Consider the following 16,471-nt stretch of genomic DNA (forward strand, 5'->3'; position numbering starts at 1 on the left):
GCCCCTTGGGGCACAGAAGCAGAGCCACACATCTGCCATCTGGCTTCACCTGTACCAGTCATTTCACTCAAATTCTTGAGCCTCTATTGTGCTCACAGGTTCCTTTTTAGCCATCTTTCAGGAAAGCAACCTTCATTCCTTCCCTGGAAAGGCTGGCTTGAACCGCACACCCAACCAAAGTACTGTTACGGAACAAGGGTCCGAGGGGGGAGCAATATTTGGCCCACCCAGGGATGCCAAAAACTGCTTCAGAAAACAGAGGCCCCTCCCAAGGACGGTATACTAATATCTCTTGGGCTCTTCTGTCCGCCGCCAATTGGAAAGACATCTCTCAATGCCAGAGATTTGTGAAAAGGAAACAAAATGTTTATTTAATGCTATTCAGGCCTAATGCCTTCATTAAAATATTAAAGTCTTTAAGGGTATTCACCTACACACACACACACACACACACACACACACAGTGCTCCCTTCTCCCACTGTCCCAACTCCGGGCACCCTAAATCAGGAAAAGAGCACACGTCCGTTTTTCAGGTCACTGGCACGTGAGCTGTGTCGCCTGTCCAGGTAAGATCTCCAATTAATCCAAAGTCATGTGGCACCTTTCACTGGCAAGAGTTCTCTGTACCAAGTTCCAGTCAAAGTCTCTCCTGCTTTCCAGGCCACTCGGCCAAAGGGAACACCTCGAAGCCACCAGGGCCTCTTCTACCAAGGCCGCACTCCACCAAAAGCGTGTCTTTCTTCTTCACCTGGCCGCAGGGATCTCCATTCTGGCAAAGCTGCGTGTTCTTCCCTTTCACCTGGCCAAGAGAAGGTCTTAACTCTGTTGAAACCACTTGGCTCTCTCTCCTAATGGCTACAGGGGTCTACATCTTTCCAAAACAGCGTGGCTCTCCCCCTCACCTGGCCAAGAGGGGGTCCTCACTCTGCTAAAGCCACATGCCTCTCTCGAAGGTACTCTCTCAGAGCAGCGGCCCCCAGTTCCATCCTGGACACCAAGCCACTCACTTCTCCCTGGCCCAAAACTTGGCCACAGCTATTTAACATATCTATGAAACCAGTTAAAAGTTATAGATATGTTAAATGACCATTCCAGAGGTTAGCTGAAAAACTGTTGCTATGCAAAACAGCTCTCAATGGGCCTGCTCCATTCGTCCCTTCCCCCAACTGACACCGTGGCGGGGGTGGGGGGGTGAGGACATCTTAATAATATTTCCTCCAATATCCCTATACACTTTGAGTTCCGGACACCATTCCAAGTCTTTTTGGGGGGGCCCCGCTTGGCTGCACCCTGTATCAGTACCAGGATCTTCTCGTGGGCTTTCACTAGCTTCACAGGTCAATCCCAGTTCCTCTGAGCTTTCTGGTAATGACCAGAATCTATACATGCCTCATTCAGGTGTGACATTCCAGTCAAAGTCTTTGTTAACACAACTACTATTAATGACTGATCCTATTTGTTTTATGCAAAAAAACCCTTACATCATCATTCATTCCTTCAGAATGCCAAATTCTGGAGGGATCAGGTAGGGAGAAAAACACAAAGTTTGAAGGAAAATCTTTCTCCTTCTAATACCCATCAAGATGCATCTCCATGTCTTATACCTTCTATTACTAACACCACCTAAATTCTGTCCAAAACTTTCACATTTCCATTTATTTTATAACTTCCCACAGACTCTCTGCAATATTCACAAACTTTCTATAGCCTTTTTACTCTTGGTTCCTCTGCTTAGGCAATCTGGTGGCTCCCTGCTCCCGGGAGGTATCTGGTTTCCAAAGGACCCACTGCCAGGGCTGCCAGGGCGGGCCCAGGAGGTCTTCACAGATCGCTCCTGGCTCAATCAAGGGGGCTTGGCTGGGGTAGCCCTGCTTGTCTCCTTGGCGACCCTTTTAGCAGTACCAGGTGCAGGGGGCCATGGGGGCCTCTGCTGCCTCCGTGGATGACTTCCATGGAGCCCAGGGTGCCTCTCGTCCCTCCAGCGGGGTGGGGGTCACTGCCTGCTGCCTCACTGCTCTGTTATACTGGGACATATTTTAGAGAGGCTGGCCCTTTGAACAGGGTCTCTACTCTGCAGCCTGAGACCGGCAGGAGCCGGAATCTAGGTCATAGATGAGGGTCTTTGCTTCCCCAGATCTGGCCGAGAGTTTCCAGAGCATATAGGGGAGGCAGACCGATAGGCATCTCCTCCTCTGGCTCTCCTTTGAAAATAGGTGGTGGGGCGGGGGGGCGTGTTTCTCTTGACCGGGCGACTAAAACACTGGATTGCACCACTTTTCCCCTACTGCTAGCCTTTCCTACTGTCTTAGGCTTCTGACCTGCACACTGATTGCATGTCCTGCGCTGATTCCTGCCACCGATCTATGTAAACGTACTGATCGGGGTGTCCTGGCTTGCCTGTTACTATGAGGTGGACTGCCCTAATTATACCTAAGTTCAGTGTTCCTTCAGGGGGGCCAGCCTACTCCAAATGTTGGCCAATCAGAGGTGTAAAAGACCTCTAACTGACCGGCATCCATGCTAGGTTCCTGGCCCCAGAATCGGTCAGAGTTTTGCAGCATGCAGTCTGACACAGTGGAAGATCCCCCGCTCCCAGAACCGCGCAGACAAACAAAGGGAAGGGGTTTTCGTTTCACTTGCCTGGCCTCCCCTCTCGTGAGGTGCTTGGGTCTGTCTTAGCTAAGGCTGCCCGGGTAGAATCCGGGTTAAACTCACAGCTCTTGTGCCATATGACAGACCGAGGAACCGCAGGTTAGGGCCTACTCTTGCTCCGTAGGTTTTTCACCTGTGGAGCCACAGTCACTCCCAAAAACACACAGACAAACATCCAAGAGTTTATATAGTCCCGACTGAGTAGGGTTGCCCAAGTGGGGATATGTTTCCCCTTCCAGATGGCCAATTGGCCTCCAGAGGATTTAGGGCTAATTGCCTGCCTGAGAGGTGATCAGTTTCTCCTTCCACCACAAGGGGTGGGCCTGATCTCGGGCTCTGGTCCCTGGGGCACTTACTAATCGGCGCCTTCCCAGGTCTGGATAGTTCCAGTTCGCACCCCGCCTGCCCGGGTGGAAGAGCAGTCCAGAGGATGACTTCCAAGGAGCCCGGGGTGTTCGGGACCCGAAATCACTGGGGCACGAGCTTCCCTTCTGCAGCCGGGCTCCCTCTGGGTCACTCCCCCATTGCCCCCTCACTGGAGGCAAAAAAAAAAAAAAAAAAAAAAGACCTGCTTGGGTGAGTGTCAGCTTCCCGGTCAGGGAACCAAAATGTTACAGGAAACAACTCGGCCACTTTCGGGTGTACAGAGTGGAAGTTTATTTCACGCGGGAGGACCCAGAGGAGTCAGTCTCCAAATTCTGGGTCCCAATCAGTGGATAACAATTGTTTATATACGGTGAGGGGCGGTCTGCCACTCGGACCCTTATTTCTGTAGGGAAAGCAAGAAAGTGGAACTTCTGATAGGAGTTAATAGGAATTTCTTTGTTCTTACTCCTCAGTTACTTACTTACTTGCTCTCCCTAATCTTGTTGACTTCAGCTTCGAGCCCCCTTCCTGGGCAGGCCATTAGTCATTACATTTATCTTATTGATTCACGGGCTAGCTCACCTCCTGGGCAGGCCACTACACTCCCACCTATCTCACTGCCATCTTCCTCAGTCTACCTTGCCTTTTTTACACTACTAAACCTCAGGGTACCCAAATAGTTGAAAAGGGACTTTTTTTTACAGGAGGATTCTAACAAATAAAGGTAGGGTGAAGAACAGTATTGGAAAAAACACTTTTGCAACACTAAATATAGTGGAGCAAAGCCATTATCATCATGGTTGTGAAAACCATCAGATGAAATATTGATGACAAATTCATGTTGGAGGCTAGTATACTTGAAAGCACTGCTGAATCTTGACATCACTAAAAATAAACAAATAGGTATTATATGTCTTCTCTTGCAAGATACATTAGAAAAAACTTCATATGAAGTACTCTTACATAAAATTTAGCCTGAGTACAATCATGGTTTCTTATGTAACTCATAGTTAGCAGGAAATACAGCCTAAATGTATCATAAAATAGCCAAATCCAGAATGTGAGTCATTCTACAGGACAAAGAACTTATTCACCTATTTTCACCAATAAATCACTTACATGATAGAGAATAGTGCATGGGTACTATTTCAGAATACATGAGATTCAAGAGACAAATCAGTCAAATGCAGACCAACTACAAAGAGACAATCAGAAAATTTTAACAATCAGATTGTTTAATTTTGAAACAATCAGAAATCTTAACAGGGACTGAGTATTAGGTAATTTTAAGTAATTATTAATTATATTAGGTGTGATAATGATGAATTATGTGTGCCAAAAATGCCTTCATAAGTCGAAGATGTATGTGAAAATATTTATAAGGCAAATTATATGATGTGTGGGATTTCATCTAAAATACTCCAACAAAAAAGTGGAGAAACTAAGTGACAAAACAAGGTAAAATGTTGGTAATTGTTAAACTGGTTAATGGATAGATGGCAGTTCATTTCAGTACTATCATTTATTCTAATTTTGTGTATGCTTTATGTTTTGGGGAATAGGGAGTTAAAAAATGCCGGTACCAAGACTGGTGAAACCAACCAAATAAGCAAAACTCAATCTAGAAAGTTACAAAATGAGACGGGTTTTGAATTGAATGACTTTATATGCTATGCTCACATAGTATATAGTACGCCATTTTTATTTGAAATTATCCAGTATATTGTCTCAATTTACTAGTCATAATTACTAAATATTCAATAAGCTAGACTTATGTTTCATAAGGGCATTTCCTGCTTTCCCGTTATAAAGAAAAGGATCTGTGTTTCATTTTGTGTGTGGATATTCATGTTAATCAAATTACCAATATCTGTTTAAATCTCAAGAACTAAATATCATATCAAGACAAAGAACTGTTGATTATAAAGAAGTCAGAGAAAGGTCAATGCAATGAGAATGTGTTTTTGCAAACACAGGGTCAGTCGTGGTTTCGTTACTGAAACAAGTATGTAAGAAGTGTTAATGGCATTTTAAAACAGAGACATAGTAGGGAGAGGGGTAGTGGTAGTATGGAGCCCAATATGGATGCAATTCAAAAGATGATGTGAAAATAAACCAAATGCCAGGAGTAGTATCATTTCATAGAGTAGTATGTCTTCATAGTGAGACAATGGATACATTTTATTTTCTTCTAGAATTTCCTTTGCATTAAAATTACTTCATCAAAAGTGTATCATCTGTGAAATCAAAGTTAATTGTAAAAAATGCAAAATGCATATGAAAAGATTGTGACACCTAGATAACATGCCATGAATGTGAGTTTAGTCTATAAACATGAAATACAAATAAAAGGTGATTAAAATTCAAAAACACACAAGAAACCCATGTTTGCAAAGTCTCTATTTTTTTAAAAAATTAAGGGATAAAATAATGTAGCTATAGAAAACATTTTTAGAGGTCAGTGAGAAAGCTTTGCTTATTGAGATTGTATTATGAAACATGTTATATGAAAAGAACATGAAGGCAGTGACTTTGGCCTGTTTTTCTCTCTTGCACCATTCCTGGGACTTATATGAAAACCTGGTGCATAGTTGGTACTTAAATGTATGTTGAATGAAGGAACAAATTAATGTATGTGTTCAGTCTCTCAAACTAATCCTTTCAAATAGGTGATGATAGAGGGATGGTAGAGAGATCAAGTAACTTCCACAAGATCACACAGTCTGGAACCAGATCCCCAAAAACATTTGTGCTGTCCACTCAAATTTACTGAAACTATGTGTCTTGAAATATTATTTACATGTTACTAGTAAAATTAAGATGGAACAGAAGGTATTATTTGGAATCAGTCAACATATGATGTGATCAATAAACACTATAAAAATCAGTCTTATGTAGATTGTAGCATGTTACAGGATTATATAAAAATCGAGAAGTTTAAAGTTGTGATAGTAAGTGTGACTAAAAAGCACAATAAAAATATTGAAAATAAATCTGTGCAGCCTATCTCTGTAGGTGTACTAAATTCTATAATACAAATTTTATGCCTTGTAGAATTTCTGAGAAGAGGAAAATCCCATAATGTTAAAAACCAGCCTTTTAAAGTCACAGAGAAGAATATGAAAAGACTGCCAGGTGAGGGGAACAAATGAGTAAATGTAAGGGAATCCATGATGATGGCAGAGTAGGTGGAAGTTATATTCGCCACCTCCCAGGACCAAACTGGAATTACAACTAAAATATAGAGCAATCAACCTGAATAACCAAGTGAAAACTAGCTGAACAGGAGTCTTATAAACAAAGTATTTACAGAAGAAACCACATAAAGACTGGTACAAGGGAGGAGATGTGGAAAGGCTGGCCCTTCTCCAAAGGGTAGTGGCTGAGATGCTGGAGGAATATCTCAGCTGCAAATGTCCCTCATGAAGAGCATGGAGTTTCATCCTCATGCAAGTCTCTTCTGCCCATAGCACCAGAGCTGATAAGAGGCATCCGTATGATATCTGGCCGTGATAATCAGTGGGGATTCTATCTGCCACAGAGAGGTGTGAGTCTGCTAGAGACACAAGTACCCTCTTAAAGGGAAAATGCACAGAATCGTATTTGCAGTCATTCACAATGGGCTCCAACAAATCGAGGGTGGAACAGACTAGTCACATGATGAGAAACTGGGGTCTGTGGCTCTGGGGAAAGAGCTGAAGGGACAGGCAACAGGATCTCTGTGCTGAGTCCCTCCTCTATACTGCAGACACCATCTCTCTTGAATGGTACATTGCCTTACTTACGGCATCAGCCTGGGGGCTGCAATAGGCCAAACTTCTGGACTCCCAGTCACTACACCATGTGGAGCTCACACCCTGCTGACTAGCAGCATGGGCCAGGGTGTTGAGGCAGGGGCAAGCTCAGGAAATGCCAGTAAATGAGTTGTGTTGCTTTGGGGAGGGGGTCATTCCCTATAAATTCCTGTGAACCTGACTGCTGCCTTCCCCTAACAGAAATCTGCTAGCCACTCCTCTGGTATTCCTAGTGGCCCCATCCCCCTAATTTCTGGTAGCACCACCTTGCCAAGATTCAATTCCCCAGGAGGTCTGGGCAGGATCCATAAAAGATTAAGTTGTGTGGCTCTGAGAAAGGGGCTACTGCCTCCAACATTCCCTGAGCCTGACTGGTGCTTCCCCATCACAAGAGACAACCTCACCTCCCTGACTCCTGGAGACCCTGTCCTACTGCGCACAGACTTCCAGCAGAATCTGGGATAGACTGAGCTGTGTGGCTCTAGGATGAGGGCCATTTGTTCCTCATACACCCAACCAGTGCAGGTGGAGGCAGATGGAGTCATATTTTTGGGTGTCATGGGCCTTTTCCAAAACTGCCTCTAGGTGCAGTGCTGGTGGAAGCCAAACTTAGTGCACAGCTTGGTCCTTCCCTTGCACATTCAAGCCCAGGAAATGCAGCAACAAACTGTGGATCACTTTGTAACTCCAAACAAGTTGGCCAAGGTCAGTTATAGACAGCGTCTCATATTGGTTTGCAGCAGAGTCCCTCCCGAAAGGTCCCAAAACAAACACACCCAATGGCCATTGTCAGGCATCAAAACAGGATCCAATTAGTTTCACAAGCATCATATCCAAAGGGAGATGTCAGCAGGCAACAGACCCAACTGAGGTGAATTCTACTTTATGTGGTCAGCAACCAAAAAGCACCTCAAACACTGTGGTCAGGATCAATTCTCACAGTAAGGCAGCCTGAGTCTCAACCCTATGACTGAGCCACACCCATAGGACACCTAATACATAAGGCCACCCTGCTAAGACTGTGAGTCATAGCAGATCTGCCTAATACATAGAAACAAACACAAAGAGGTGGCCAAAATAGAAAGACAAAAAAAAATGCCCCAACTGAAATGACAGGAGAAATCTACAGAAAAACATTTAAGTGAAATGAAGACATGCAATTTACCAGACACAGAGTTCAAGATATAGTTATAAAGATGCTTAAGGAACTTAGAACTTTAACAGTGTGAAAAAGTACATGGAAACTATAAAAAGAGCCAGTCAAAAATGAAGAATATAATATCTGAAATGAAGAATACAGTAGAAAAAATAAACAATAGGTTACCTGAAGCAGAGGATCAAATTAGCAATTTGAAAGACAAGGTAGTAGAAAACACACAATCAGAGCAGCAAAAAAAAAAAGAAAGAAAGAAAGAAAGAAAGAAACTTTTAAAATGAGGATAATTTCAGGGAACTTAAAGCAATACAAATAACAACAACATCCATATAATATGGGTATCAGAAGGATAAGAGAGAAAGGAAGGAATTAAGAATGTATTTGATGAAATAATGGCAGAAAACCTTCCTAACTTGGTGAAGAAAAAAACACATAAGTCCAGGAAGTGAATAGAGTCCAAAACAAGATGAATGCAAGGAAGCCCAACCAAAATACATCATAATTAAAATAGAAAAGTTTACAACAAAAAAAATCTTAAAAGCATCAAGAGAAAGACAGTTAGTTATGTACAAGGGAGCTCCCATAAGACTGTCAGCTGATTTCTCAACAGAACTATTTCAACCAAGAAAAGATTGGTATGAAGTATTCAAAGTGATGAAAAGCAAGGACCTACAAACAAGACTACTTTTGTGATAAAAAAAGGATAAGCAATGTGGGAAAAGAGTAAATATACCCCAATGTAATAAAGGCCATATATGACAAACCCACAAGCAGCATCATAATCAACTGGTCAAAGCTAAAATTGTTTCCTTAATATCAGGAACAACACAAAGATGTCCACTTTCATCTCCTCTTTGAAATGGTACTGGAGGTCCTAGCTATAGCAATCAGACAAGAGGAAATTAATGGTATCCAAATTGGAATGGGAGAATTAAAACCATCCTTATTTGAGGATGATATGATACTGTATATGGAGAATCCTAAAGAGTCCACCAAAAACTTCTAGAATTGATCAAATGAATTCAGTAAAGTAGCAGGATTTAAAACAAATATCCACAAATTAGTTGTATTTTATATACCAATAATGAACTATCATAAAGGGAAATTAAGGAAATAATCCCATTGACAACTACTTCAAAAATTCATAGGAATGCAGTTAACCAAGGCTGTAAAAGACCTGTACTCAGAAACTTATAGGACAATAAAGAAAGATATTGAAGAAGGTACAAGTAAGTGGAAGCATACACTGTGTTCATGGATAGGAAGAAATAATTGTCAAAATGTTATTGGGCAGTCCATACTGCCCAAAGCAACCTATAGATCCAACACAATTTATATAAAGATACCACTGACATATTTCACATAATTAAAACAAATATTCAAAAAATTGTATGTGGAACAAAAAAGACTCCAAATAGCCACAGAAATCTTGAGAAAGAAGAACAAATTTGGAGAAATCATGCTATCTGATATCAAACTAGACTACAAGGCCATAGTAATCAAAACATGATATTAGCAGGACTTTTGATCAATGCAATATAATAAAGATCCCTAAAATAAACCCATGAATTTATGATCAATTAATACACATATTTGACAAAGAGGCAAGAATACAAATGGGGTAAAGATAGTTTATTCTATAAATGGTGTTGAGAAAATTGGGCAGAAGTGTAAAAAAAGCACAAAAAATTAAAACTAGACCACATTCTTGCACCACACAAAAGATTAAACTCAGAGTGAATTAAACAATTAAATGTTAGACTCAAAACCATAATAGGCAGTAAAATATCTGACATTTCTCATAGCAATATTTTTTCTGATATATCTCCTCAAGCAAGGGAAACAAAAAAAAGATATAGACAGATTGGACCACATCAAATGAAAACATTTTTGCACAACAAAAACAAACACCAAAAAAACCCAAAAGGCAACCCACTGAATGGCAGAACAACTTCACAAATCATATATCAGATAAAGGTTTAGTATCTGAAATTTATAAAGAACATGAAACTAAGCACCAAAAAAAATGCAACGTAATTTAAAAAATGAGCAAACCTGAATAGATGCTTCTTCAAAGAGGACATACAGATGGCCAATAGCCATGTGAAAACATGCTCAACATCACTAATCATCAGAGAAATGCAAATTAAACCCACAATCAGATATCACCACACACCAATTAGAATGGCTGCCATCAATAAGTCAACAAACAAGTATTGGTGAGGATGTAGAGAAATGAGAACCCTTTTACACTGTTGCTGGGAATGCAGATTGGTGCAACCACTGTTTGTTTGTTTTTTATTGTCATTCAAGTACAGTTGTCTCCATTTCCCCCAATGATCCCCACTGCCCCAACAAACCCCAACTCCCACCCTCAATCCTACAACACTATGAATGTGCCCATGGGTCCTTTATACATGTTCCTTGAAGACCCTTTCTCTTCTTTCCCCAATTATCTCCCTCCCCATTCCTACTGGTTGCTGTTCTTTATTTCTATGTCTCTGGTTATATTTTGCTTACTTGTTGGTTTTGTTCATTAGGTTCCACCTATATTATTTGTCTTTCACTTCCTGGCTTATTTCACTTAGTATAATGCTCTCCAGTTCCATCCATGCTGTCAGGAAGGATAGGAGCTTCTTTCTTTCTGCTGCATACTATTCCCTCATGTAAACATACCATAATTTTTGGATCCACTCAGTTACTAATGGGCACCTAGGTTGCTTCCAGCACTTGACTGTTGTAAATTCTGCTGCTCTGCACATTTTAGTGTATAAGTTCTTTGAATTGGTGTTTCAGGATTATTAGGGTATAATCCCAGGAGTTGAATTGCTGGGTCAAAACACAGTATCATTTTTAGTTTTTGCAGAAATTCCATACTGTTTCCTACAGTGGCTGCACCAGTCTGCATTCCCACCAACAGTGTACTAGGGTTTTCTTTTGTCTACAACATCAGAAACACTTGTTTGTGATTGATTTGTTTAAAATGGCCATTGTGACCTTTGTGAAGTGATATCTCATTGTGGTTTTAATTTACATCTCTCTGATGGCTAGTGATGCTGAGCATCCTTTCATGTGTTTCTGGGCCCTCTGTAAGTCTTCCTTGGAGAAGCATCTGTTCAAGCCCTTTGCCCATATTTTAATCGGGTTATTTGTCTTCCTGGAGTGGAGTTGTGAGAGTTCTTTATGTATTTTGGAGATCAGACCCTTGTCCAAAGTATCATCAGCAAATATATTTTTCCATATGATTGGTTCCCTTTTCATTTTGGTGAAGTTCTTTTTAGCTTTGTAGTTTGATGAAGTACTATTTCTTTATTCTTTCTTTTATGCCCCTTGATTCAGGGGACATATTTGTGAAAATATTGCTGCTATGAAATATGAAATATTCCTGCTTATGTTCTCCTCTAAGGCGTTTATTTTCATGACTTATATTTAAGTCTTTTATTGTTCTTCAGTTTATTTTGGTGTATGGTGTAAATTGGTGATCTAGTTTAATTTTTTGCATGTACTTGTACTTATTAATAAAAGAAAAAGGCCAGACACTATTACACCACAGAAAATTATATATGCTATTCCCCTACCTGGAAAAATATTTCCTTCCCAACTTTCCTAAGTAACATTTACTCATCTTTCATATTTTAGCTTGATTATTACTCCCTCTGGAATGTTTCTTGTTACCATAAAGTTTAAAATTACATTTTTGGTCCCATAATTTGAGAAAAATAAAATCCATCTTCCCAACTGGACTGTATGAGACAGAAAATGAGTTTCCCTTTCCTTCACCAGAGATTTTAGATCATTGATGAGATTAAGGAACATATGATGGGGCAGCTGATGTCAATTGGGAGAACTGTGTGAGGTCTCAAGCTGCCTGTTTTGAAAGGGACTGAGGCATCATTGTCCTATATACAATGTTTCTTGTGTCTTGTATCTTCTTCAGTAAATGTCTGTATTTTTCATAGTACACAGCTGGATACCTTCTGGACAGATCTTGTATTTTGGATATCTTGAACATCTGTGCATGTCGACACCAAAAGACAGAATGAGAGATGAGACAAACAGAATGATATATCCAAACTCAAATACCTTGGATAATAGTGCTATCACTGATAGAATTAGGGCCCTGATTAGAGGGAACTGGTTTGCATGGGAAGTAATACTGAGTTTAGAAAAATCTACTAGGTACTTGGAAGTAAAGCCTTAAGGCTCAGACTAGAGGACATCACTAGGAACCATGATAAACTTTTGAGAAAAAGCCAGTGTCCTTGGTATGAACTTGTCTTAGTCAGCTTGGGCTGCCAAAACAAAATACCACAGACTTGAAAAGCATCTCGAAGCTGGAAACTAAGATCAAATGCCAGTAGGGTCAGGTTCTGGTGAGAACTGTCTTCCTAAATCACGGGTGATTGCCTTCTTATTCTGTGCTCACAGAGCCTTTCCATGGTGCATTCCCATGGAGAGGAAGAGAAAGCTAGAGTGACAGCAAGAGCAAGAGAGAGAGAGAACTCTTCTCTTATGGACTCACCAAGGACCCCAACCTTGTGACCTCATCTAAACTAATCAATTCTCCAAGGCCCCATCTCCAAATACCATCACATTGGAGGCTAAGGTTTCAACATATGAATTTGGGGAACACAATTCAGCCCATGGCATTCTGTCCCTGGCTCCCAAAATTTCATGTCTTTCTCACATGCAAAATATAATCATTCCATCCCAATAGCCCAGGTAGTCTTAATTTGGCCAATATCAAATATGAAACCTATAGTCCAAAGTTTAATTGAAATATTATCTAAATCTAGATTGAATATGACATAATTCACCGTGGGGCAAACTTCCTCTCCAGCTGTGAATGTGTGAAACCAGATGATTTATGTGCTTCCAAAATACAGTGGTGGGACAGACATGGTATAGAAATTTCCATTCTAAAAGGGAGAAATCAGAAGGAAGAAAAATGTGACAGGTTCCAAGCAAGTCCAAAGCCTAGCAAAGCAAATTCCATTACAACATAAATGCAGAGAATAATCTTCTTTGGCTCAGTGTTCTACCTTCTAGATTCACTGAGGTAATAGCATTACATCTATAGTTCTAGGTGGGGCATATTTTTCTTGAAGCTCTACTGGGGTTGGAGTCTTATTAGGTGGTCCCAAAAGTCCCAGCTCTTTTATGTAAAAATATTTTGGTACCAATGCAAAAATAGCTTTCTAAAATATGAAATAATCTATAAATGAAACATCAGCCAATTTCTTATACTATTTTCCATGTTCACAGTGTAATGAGAATCAAGGAGTCATTGAAGTCCGAAATTGAGAAAAGGAAATAGATAGAGCAATAATTAGCTATCAGGGAGATTCAGGGATATCTCTTGACCACTTTGCCTCATACTTCAAAGATGACAACATGCTGACATTTAGTGTCTTATCATAATGATTGTGACAAGTGAATATAATTAATTGTTGTTATTTAACTCTGGCTCACCACTTTATTTGCTCTGGGCCTAGCTAAAACATTCCTTTATTTGTTCAACTCACTCAATCATCAATTCAACAAGTATATTTTGTTCAGCTTTTTTTGTACCAAGTAAATGTTTGAACTTTTTGGATACAATGAAGAAAAATGAAGAAGACAGGTGGTACCATTTGGGAGCTTAGACACCAGTAGGAGGTACAGATATGTAAACAGGAACATTAACATAAAGTGTGATTCATATCAAATGGGTAATTGTATCGGGGGGTACAAGAACACAGAAGAATATCTCATGGTCAGAACTTGTGATGGAAGATGTTTGGATGGTTTAATCACAGAGGGGCTAGAGTGTTCCAGGCAGAGGGTACAGTGTATGCACAGGTTTTGAGTTCACACACAAAAAATGAAACATGACATGCTTAAGGAAATTAAAATATTTGAGTATTAAACTAATTAATTAATTAATTAATGGTAACCTTGATCTAGAATGCTAATTGTCAACTCGGAGTGATTTTTTTGCCCCCAGAAGATGACATTTGGCAACATCTGGAAACATTTTTGGTTACTACAACAGGGTGAAAAGGGCTACAAGCATCCAATGAATAGTGGCTAGGGATGCTGCTAAATATTCTATAATGCACAGGACTGGCCCACACAACAAAGAATTATCTGACTCAAAATGCCAATAGTGCCAGAGTTACTATACTCTGAACTAGATCGTACCATGTCCCAATAGTCACTTATTACAAGTGTAAGTAATTATGTTATTAATACTAAAATAATTTCTTTAATGGCTATCTTCTCTGCTACACTGAAATCCCATGAAGCCCAAGAATAAGTACTATTTGTGGCTATATCCTTAATGTCTAGCATGATTTTTTAGCACATAGTGGGTATTCAATTAGCTTTCTTTCATTGGCTTAAAGGGTGATTAATAATTGACTAGAGATGAGGATGGCCAAAAGTTAAATGAGTTGTAAGGAAGTGGCATATCATGTAGGATCATGTGTCAGGAGACACATCCAAAGGGTGTCTTGGAAAAGGGAAGCCTTTTTGCCAATATATTATTAGCCACCTTCCCAATCTTTGACATGAAAAGCTGACATTTTTACAAAGCATTGCAAAGTGCTATGCAAGAGCAATTTTAAGATGAATTCACTACCCCTGAATCAGAGCACATTATCACTATAACCTCCTCTTATAACTGTGAAAGCATTTGTTATCTCGGCAGAATTTCTGGAGGTGCCATTTTATTAAGGAGCTTAGCCCTTTTCATGAAGAGAATGGGTAGTGACATGATCAGACTTGCAGTTCAGAACATTAACTATTGCTACAGTGTTAAAATGGTTTAAAGGGAAAAAATTGAATCTAAGGAGAACAGTTAGCAGACTGCACCCTAATCCAACAAGAGATTGGAGAGGCTGAGACTAAAACAGTCAGGAGAGTTGAAAGAAGTGAATATTATTTTAAATCAATTTTAAAAGGCTAGTAGGAGGCAAAAGAAGTAAAAAATGATTCAAGATATCTGCCCTGGAAAATTCTGTAAGTGTGACAGGAGATAATATGGAAGAGAAGCAGATTTGAAGGTAAAAATGATTTCTATTTTAAATATATTGAGATTAGTTGTATGAAAAACGTCTGAGTAGAGATATGTGGTATTCTGCTCCATATGTTACCCTGAAGTTGAGAGGTTAATCTGGGCTGGAAATATACTTTGTAATTCATGAGAACATAGCTAAACTAAGCACTGGGAGTTTATAAGAGCACTCAGGTAGTGGCGTATACATTCTGACAAGAAGAGAGCAAACAAGATTATCCTTACACATATAAATATGTAAGTATTAAAGCAGAGGAAGAGGAGAACAAAGAAGAGTTTTGGAACAATCTGTAATGTTTGAGGAAAAGCAGAAGAGTGTGTAGTCACAGTTTCCCAAGAGAGATTTTCAAAAACAAGAGAGTGGCCAACTGTGTAAAGTGAGGGTTGAGGAATGGGTTTCAATTTGATGTTAAGTGGAGAAATAACATTTTGAAACTTTTTTGAAAAAACAATCAAGAGCATTTTCAGAGAAATGAGGAGCTAAGGAGGAGTGGGTTGAATTGTGAACAGGAACAAAGGAAGTTCAAAAAGTTGCCCAAATTTTAAGTTTCAATCCAAAGGTGAGGAAGATAGAGTTAAGGCTGGGAGAAATATGCCATTGAAAAGGGAATATAGAAAAAAATACAATACAAAAAGAAAAAGATACTTGAGAATGTCTAAATTTTAATAAAAGAAGTCAGGATTCAATAAAGCTGGAGCATTCACTGCAGCGAATGCAAATTGGTATCTCGAGATGAAGATTGGAAGCTGTGAGGCACAGTCTAAAGAGAAGGGGATCCATAAAAACTATTTCAAAGATCCTCCACTTTTTTTCAGCCTCTTACTTTATTACCTGCCTTTTCACATTAAACAGATGATGTTCATTCCTGCTTCAGAGCAAAGAAAGGCTTACCTAAGCATTACACCTGAGCCAGAAACCGGAAAGGAAAATATCTGTCTACAAAATAATTCCAAATGTTTGTGTAGAGGAAGTTGTTGTACTAGTTAAGAGAAGGGCCTCCAACACTAACAGATCTGGTTTAGCACCATGCGCCTGCCACTCACCATCTGCCTGACTTGGAAAAATTGCATACCTCATGTTTGTCACCTACAAAACTGTATAAAATAGTACCCTTGGTGTTTTTGTAAGTTTTAAATGAGATACTAAAAGGTTTTGCACAGTGTCTGGTACACAGTAAGCACACAATCAATGTTAGACAAGGAAAAGGTAAACATGATGTAGAAAAATGGTAAAGGCCATAAGAGGTACTACAATGACCAATGCATTCAAGAACATTTGTTTCAACTAAGTGGTAATCAAAGAAGTGGTTATGAAAATTTCTATAAGATTTTTTTCTATGATATTGAGAGAGTTTCAAAAATAATGTTTAGAGTTGGCCAGTTGTATGGGAGAAATCAATACAGTCATGAATTCACTTTCCATTGGAGCAAATAATGATATAGCA

Source organism: Sturnira hondurensis, unplaced genomic scaffold, assembly GCF_014824575.4.
Source record: "Sturnira hondurensis isolate 20B ecotype Veracruz unplaced genomic scaffold, ASM1482457v3 Scaffold0005198, whole genome shotgun sequence".
Taxonomy (NCBI): domain Eukaryota; kingdom Metazoa; phylum Chordata; class Mammalia; order Chiroptera; family Phyllostomidae; genus Sturnira; species Sturnira hondurensis.